The sequence below is a fragment of the Callorhinchus milii genome, unplaced genomic scaffold (assembly GCF_018977255.1).
Source record: "Callorhinchus milii isolate IMCB2004 unplaced genomic scaffold, IMCB_Cmil_1.0 Scaffold1, whole genome shotgun sequence".
Classification (NCBI taxonomy): Eukaryota; Metazoa; Chordata; class Chondrichthyes; order Chimaeriformes; family Callorhinchidae; genus Callorhinchus; species Callorhinchus milii.
In genome coordinates, this window is record NW_024704742.1 from 94,729,201 (window position 1) to 94,737,080 (window position 7,880).

Here is a 7,880-nt window from a genome sequence, read left to right on the forward strand (position 1 = left end):
AGCTCTGCTTATCAAAAATACCTCAAACACGGGAATAAATCCCTTGGGGTAAAATTTTCAGCAGTTTTATTAGCCAAATCCTTTGTTTATTTGCAATACAAGGAATGTGGTCACCTACAAAATGCACAGCCACTACACTTCATAGTAAATCCATTGAAGTGCATCCCAATGTGAAAGGTGCTATATCAAATGCAAGGATTATTTTATTATTATTCACGAAACTACTGAAAATTGGACCGTGTAGGATTTATTCCATGGTGTTCATGGTATTTTTGATAAGTGGAATTGTATCTTAAAAATTCACAGCTCACACAAAATTGTGTTCACCTCTTTAATATGAGTGAAGAAAGACACTCAAGCTGAGTGCTTTACACTTGAGGTCAAAGTAAACAAACCTGATGATTGGTTATGTGTTCCAGGTATTGATTTAGTGCGCTCTAACATTACACAGAAACATAGCTGGCCATATAATTGCTATTTATCCATATAGTATTGTGTATTCCACATTAATACTGTACTGTCCCCCATCTTCAATTCATAAAACTAAAACCACCTAATGTCCAGTCAGCTCCATTACCTTTATTCAGCGCAAACATGTAGGGACAGAGGAACTGCTGGTCGAGAAAAGACCAAGGTCCATCTAATTCGCCTTCTATCATCCTGATAGTCGCATGTTACAGTAATGGAGATGTTGATAGCAATTAATTCTGTATGGATTAGTCTACAACAGAGTGGAAAACTTTGGGAACCTTACATCCAGAGTTACGTGGTTCTTCCAAGCCATGCTACACTTAATATATGTCATATCTCAATTTACTCATATACTGTATACCAAATCTATCTAGTAAATGTAAGTTGTTATCTAATTTGCATTTGAATGAATCGAATACAATATGCATCCTGCTTATGTCTTTTAATGTCCCAGACATTAATCTAGCTAATATCCCTCCCTCATCTAATTCACTCTGAAAGAAGAAACCCAACAGATAAATGGCAAATCAACTCATTGTTTGTGAGACATTGCTGGTGAAAATTAGTTGTCATATTTGCTTGCATAATAACCTTCATTTATAATCATTCTCATTTTGTGAAATGCTTTGAGACATTCATCTGAAATATTAGATGCTCCACAAGTGGAATCTGTCGCTGTTGACTTCTCTAACGGACCTGTTTTTACACAGTGCAATTTATCAAACAAGCAAGTGGAGCCTGTAACATCTACACAGTGAAAAATCTACACAGGACTACTCATAACTAGAAAAGACTAAATACTTGACAGAGTGAATTGAATTATCAGTGATAATTTTTTTTACAGTTAAAATATGAAGTGGCACTTTTGGGGATATTTTAATTTCATTGTATACTTATTCTTATGTTAGTAAGTAGTCCAGCTCAGTGCAGCTTCTTAGAAGCTCATGTTATTCACTCCGAATAATTTCTATGGAAACTAGTTAAATGTAAAATGACCATAATTTTTGTTTAACTGTACAGTTTTACAGTCTATATTCACAATGTTAATTTATGGAGCAGATTAATGATCCACATTCTCACCTTTGTAAAGTCTAATCTGTTAAACTTGACCCATTATAATGAGCAATTACTAGCTCATTATTTAGCAACCACCAGAGTTTAGCCACAGTAAATGTCGTGCTCTTACATTATTTTTGGACTGTCCTGTTATTGTAAATATTAAATATTAGTAATAATCCTTACATTTAATATAGCACCTTTCATGTCAGGAGAACACCTCAAAGTGCTTCACAGGATTTACTATAAAGTGGGGTGACTGTGTATTTTTGTGGGTGACAGAGCATACTTCATTGTGTTTTATGCACTCCTTTTAAAACAATAAAAGTGTAAAAAAAAGTGATAAATTCAGCAATACAGTTGCAGTGCAATCTGAATATATTGTAAAGTGGATTGACTGTATGTTTAGGGCAGAATGTGGCAGTCAATTGTGCACAGTAGTGTCCTACAACAGCCGTGAGTAATCAAGGGATTATTACCCCCGGAAAACGATGCGGCAATCAACTAACAACCGGGTTCCTACTTAATGTTGGATAAACAGAGGCGTGGAAGGGCAGCTGAATCATTGGGACAGGGTCTCTTCCCAATCAGCTCCTGTTAACCCTGCAATCCTAAACCCTAACGGGTAGGTTGGACCTAGCTGGACAAGCAGCGGGAAAGCTTGTTGGACATTCTGGCACTTGCCAACCTGCAGCTAATACTTTCCAGATTAGGAAAGCAGGATGTGTCCTTTCAGAGAGAATGTGCATTTCCTTCCAATAAATATCTCTGTAATTTCCTGTAAAGGTGGGATACTCAGTTTGGTTTGAATACTCTTAAGCATGGTGATGGGTTTCTGTACGTCAGACCAAAAGAAATGTGCTGCAGCTGATTCTAACGGCCTTATCCTGACATATTTTCTATAAGCCTCAGAGACCAAACAGCCCATATGGCATGTGGCTAAGATATGCATTGCCTGGCTGTGGTTTCTAATCAATGCTGTCTGCTTCATGAGAGCTGCTGTACAGTGTACAATTGAAAGGAGGGAAAGAGAGGGTGTGAACAACACTTAAATAGAATCGCACCTGAAACAGGTGAGAGGAAACCTTGACGCAAAATAATTTGAATAATCACTGCACGAAATTAAAACATATTTTATAATACAGTACAAATTTACATTTATATAGAGCTTTTCACATTGCGAGGACATCATAAGGCATTGAGTGGGCCAGGGCTTGCACCTGAGCTGAGAGTGAGGGCAGGGGGGAGAGGAGGGAAAGATGGCTGAAAGAGAATTAAAGAGAAAGATCGATAGACCTTGAAGGTGGCGAGAAAAGGGAGGGGTGGGTCTAAGGCACCCCTTTGTACATTCAACTTGGCAGTTACGATTGGATAGAATAATTTTAATGTGTTCTTAAAAAGACTGGCTTCCAAATGAAAACTCAGTTTAAGAATTCTTAACATAAGTCTCCGCAGTGTTATATTTTAAGCAAAATCTCAGACAGCCTGAAATCTCTCAGCCAGTCTAATGCTGGCTGAGTTTTCAGGCTTCACTCTCAATCATGTGTCCCATTTATCCTAAATAGCTCAGGTTGTCCAGTGTCTCGGGACACTCAGGCCACTGTAGCTGGAGTGACTGTTTCATCCAGGATCTTAGAATGATAATAAATCTTTCCTCGTCTCAGATGTCTAAAGACTTATGTCCCTTTCAAACGAATTTCAAGTGTACCAAGGAATACTTTTAATGCATTTACCTGAAAGTTGATCTGGTTGAGCTATAATCAGCTTCATGTCATGTCAGTATTCCAGTAATGCAAACATTGATTTCAGTTTTTAAAACATACGTCAAAATCCCTAAACCTCCCTCCCAAAAATAAACATTCCTGGGAGTTTCCTTTTCTTCTTTTGTTCTCAATTTCTCAGATTCTACAGCTTGTGGTGTGATTTCATGGTGTTTCGAAATTTAGTCTTTGTACTGTCCATGCAATGGCTGCAAATTCATCCATTTGATTGTCTTTGAAAGATCTCTGCAGTGTTTCATACTTAAAATTCTAATTGAAAGGTGTAGTGTGCTGGCCAATAATCCTCCAGGTATCGGTTATTCATTTCATGGCTGTTTTATGGGACATTGCTGTGTGCAAATTGGCTGCCGCATATTGCCTTCGAATATACCTTCACTACATTTGACAGCAATTCTCTGTGATGCGCTTTGAGGCATTTTCAATCATAGGCGCTATATCAAATGCAAGGATTTTATTACTATGTGACTGTTCAACTCCTTGTGATGTACTATGGTTTGATGATGAACCTCAAAATAGCGACACTCACCAAGTAAAATGAATTCCTAGGAACTAGGAAATCCAACAATATTCAGATTCAGACATTTGCCCACCTCCCTCATAGTCCCTCAACCTTAAAATATTCCTCATCACAGCTCTGCCTTAAAACATAAGAGGAAATCTATACACTAAGTGCTTCAGAGAAGAAGGCTGAGCCGTTTCAGATAGCGTTCAATTTCAGAAAGATTAGGTACATCTTTTATCTGTGGAGGGCAAACTTGTCCAAGAACTGCAAAGCTCCCCCAGGACAACATATCGGTAGGGGGTGAGGGGGAAGGGCTGATATCAGGTACATCTGGAACTGAAGGAAGAGGAGGAAAAAATCTGGTGATAGGAAACAACCACAACTTGCATGTATACAGCACCCCTCACGCAGGATAGCATCCCGGAGCACTTTAGTCTAGAAACAAACTATATCTAGAGTTCACACTGGTAGGAATTGTTTGGAATTGAGCGCAGTTTGATTCCGATCTGCATTTGGCTAAAATAGAATCAGGTTTGTCTGAGAATATGCTTTGTAAACAATTTAGAAATATTCTGCAGTTAAGAAAATACAGTCCCAGAACATGCAGGGATTCTTCTCACTCATCTCCTGATAAACCTGCAAGCCAAAGCCCTGATGCGTGGGGTGGTTCTAGCTGGAGAAGCAATGGGAAGCTTGCCAGGCAATGCTTGCAATGGCAAACAATGTGGTTTTAGCTGGTTAGGCTCCAGCAGTACCCTAACTGGCCGTGGCTCTTGCTAACCTGCATCTAATACTCTCTGGAACTAGGTAAACAGGATGTGTCCCTTCAGTAAAAGAAAGTGAACATTCTATTCCAGACACAGTGAAATTTCCATGTGTGGGCGGCAAGCATATGTGGAACTACGTTCACCACCCACACATGGCAGTCTGGTTTAAATACTCTTACACTTTGTGTTGTCTCGAGGACGTGATAAAGCTCTATATTAAATGCAAGGATTATTATTATTATTAAAACACATTGAGCAAAACTCTGGTTAAAAATGTATGTAAAAAGGCTCAGCAGACTCTGCCTGCATATCCCTCAGCCCACCATCATCATAGAGCCTTTAGCCATCTCTGCTTCCCATCTTCTGGAACTCCCTCCCTCAGCCCCTGATTCTCACTACTTCTCTTCAAAAACCACCAAAAACCCAATTTATTTGACAGTTCCTACTGTCACCTCCCTTCTTCTGCCTCTACCTGCCCCACTCATGAACCAGCATTGTCCCTTTGAAACCCTCTCTGAGATGGTTTTCTAGGTGAAAGGCACTGTAAAAGCATAATGCTGTAAAATTAAACTGGATAACTGAGTAGCAGAGTGCTTGTCTAGCTCAGGGACCACCTTACCATTAGGCATTTGACTTGCAGCAGTGAGTGTATCAAATTCCACACATACATATAAGATGTGAATTACTGTGGACTTGCCTGCCTTTGCCAAGGAAATGCTCCACTCAGCCAATTCAGCAAGATCATTCATCTTACCACTCCCTAAAAAGCATAGTTTTAGAACATACAGTATGTAACTCATTGTAGCAACCATGACGGTGTGAAAGGCTGAGTAGTAACACCAATATTATTCCATTCCAGATTATTCTGCTCCTAAATCAAGTGTTCAAAATAACTGCCCTAGCCAAGATGTGTTTGAAATAACCCAAGATCACAATATTTGGGAGATGGAATGGGCTCCTGCTACGGCGTTGTAATTTCTGTGACTCTGAAACATCTCTAGAGACTTCCACAGTTACATCTCCAAATGAAAGCCATATAGTAATTCCTCCTTTTAAAATTCCACAGTCCATTCTATCTTTGATGCCAGGCTAATTAAAATCTGTGACTCTACTTGTAACTATAAAATAATATTTACGGCATAGTTTTAGAAGTATGAATATATTGTGTTACAATGGGGTTCACATAGTGGTACATTTGATATTTATCATATCGTATATATCTGTATGTGGCAGAGGAAGCCCCCTTTCCCAATACAGTTCTCAATGTGAAATTTGTGAATTCAAGTGCCCAGCGTTAGACTTCCAGCTCACAGCATTTAAATACCAGTTACTAGGCTACCAGCTGCTTTACAGGATAAAGCTAAGCAGCAATGAAAAACCCACAAGCTGCAAGTCAGACATCCAGTGCCACATTTCTGACATCATGGACACTGCTATTGAGGACACCATCCGGTAGTCACTTGTGGCATGTCCACATCCAATTAATAATTGAATTTAACTCTAAACTGATCCCAAAATCCACCTTGTGTGTATTAATGAAATGTGTCTTTATGCCTCTGTGGCTATATATCTATTGCCGTGTGTATTTAACTGTAATATAACTGTAACTATTGGGGAAGAATTATGGTGAGCATGATGCCCATCGCTTCTGCCGATTACAATATGATTATAATCTCTTTCATGGCTGGCCACATAACACTAAATGTAATTTTTATCCACATATAGGTACATATAATAGCTGTGTGGTGTGTGTCATGCTAACATTACACACATGGCAGGAAGTTTTACAATGGATGTTGCATTATCACAGGATCAAAGGAAAGGTTTGGATGAAGAAGGTCCTTTGGCCTATCTGATCTCATTCCTCCAGGTTGCTCACCTTATTGTCTTCCCATCACAGTATCAAGCCATTTGTTAAATGAGTCCAGTATCATGGAATCATCCATCCTTCCTGGTAACCCGTTTCAATCACTAATTGCCCTTTGGGTAACATAATACTTCTTGGTGTCTGACTTGAAACTGCCCGTTGCAACTCTAAACTAATGTCATTTTATTCTACTGTTTCATTGCATCTGAAAGTAAACATACCAAAGACAAAATATTAGAAAATAGCTTTATCTTCTACTTTTCAGGGACAAGATTGTACCTTTCAGAGGTGATCATCTGCTCATTGGAAAATACACTGTACCTGGCAAGCGAGCAACACCGATTACTGACCTGTCTGTCCAGAGCCTTGGGACGTCTTCCTGACATGAAAGGCCCTATACAGATGTAATTTGTGGTTGACCTTGAGTTATGAATTTCTGTGCTGTACACTTCTATGGTTCTATGGGATACTGACTGAGCTGAGAAGAATGAGCACAATTAAAAAGATAGCTTGCGAATCTTTAAGCCCAATTATTGTGCCCAAGTCTATAACAGTGCTGTGAAAAGTCACCTTTCTCAACCCATTTATATTTGTTTACACAAGTCCTAATAATAATATCTAATTGTTTTTAAACTATTGACTAGAGGGAATAAGCACAGATTAGGGTGTGTAAATCTGCCGCTCCCTGCTGAGTCTAATAGGAACTATAATTTTGAATTCAGAAGATGGAATTTGACAAATGGAAACAAAATGTCCAGTGAATCTCATACACGACTCTCTCTCACTGTGGTACAGGTCAAATTAACAAGTGCAAACCTGTTTCTAAATCTAATATTCAGATTTGAGTTCTTCACTATGTTCTACCAAGACAACTTCAAGCTTCAAAGCTGCTCCCATTGTGTTAAAAGCCCTTGAAGTACCATAGCAACAGTAGTCATGACTTATGGTGTCTGTGGTCTTGTACATGAGGGATTCTGCCAGGATTTCACTGTGAAAATAAGATTCGGTGAAATGCTAGCACATGAGCACTACAAATACTACAATGCCTTTTGTACTCTCAGACCTGTCATCGGTTTCTTTCTAGATCCGAATTAATCAACTCAACTTATATGTACATAGTACCTCTGTTTGTGTGAAAATGGGTGTTTATGCAGTGTGTGTGCAGTATGTGTATGTATGTGTGTGTGTGTGTGTGAGAGTGAGTCTGAATGTCATGTATGCATTATGAGAATATGTGTATATGTTTTAAGCCAAAAACATGCCTATGTGCCCAAAACTCTCTCTTCATTTCCTATGGAAAAGTTTTTTCCTGCTGATAATGCTTGGTTATGTCTAACTACACAGTGTTTCCTTCTCCACCCCTTGTTCTCACTGTTGCAAATGCTAATCTTTTAATTATTAATCTCTCTGTTCAAGCCTCCAGCTACTTCTCTCTT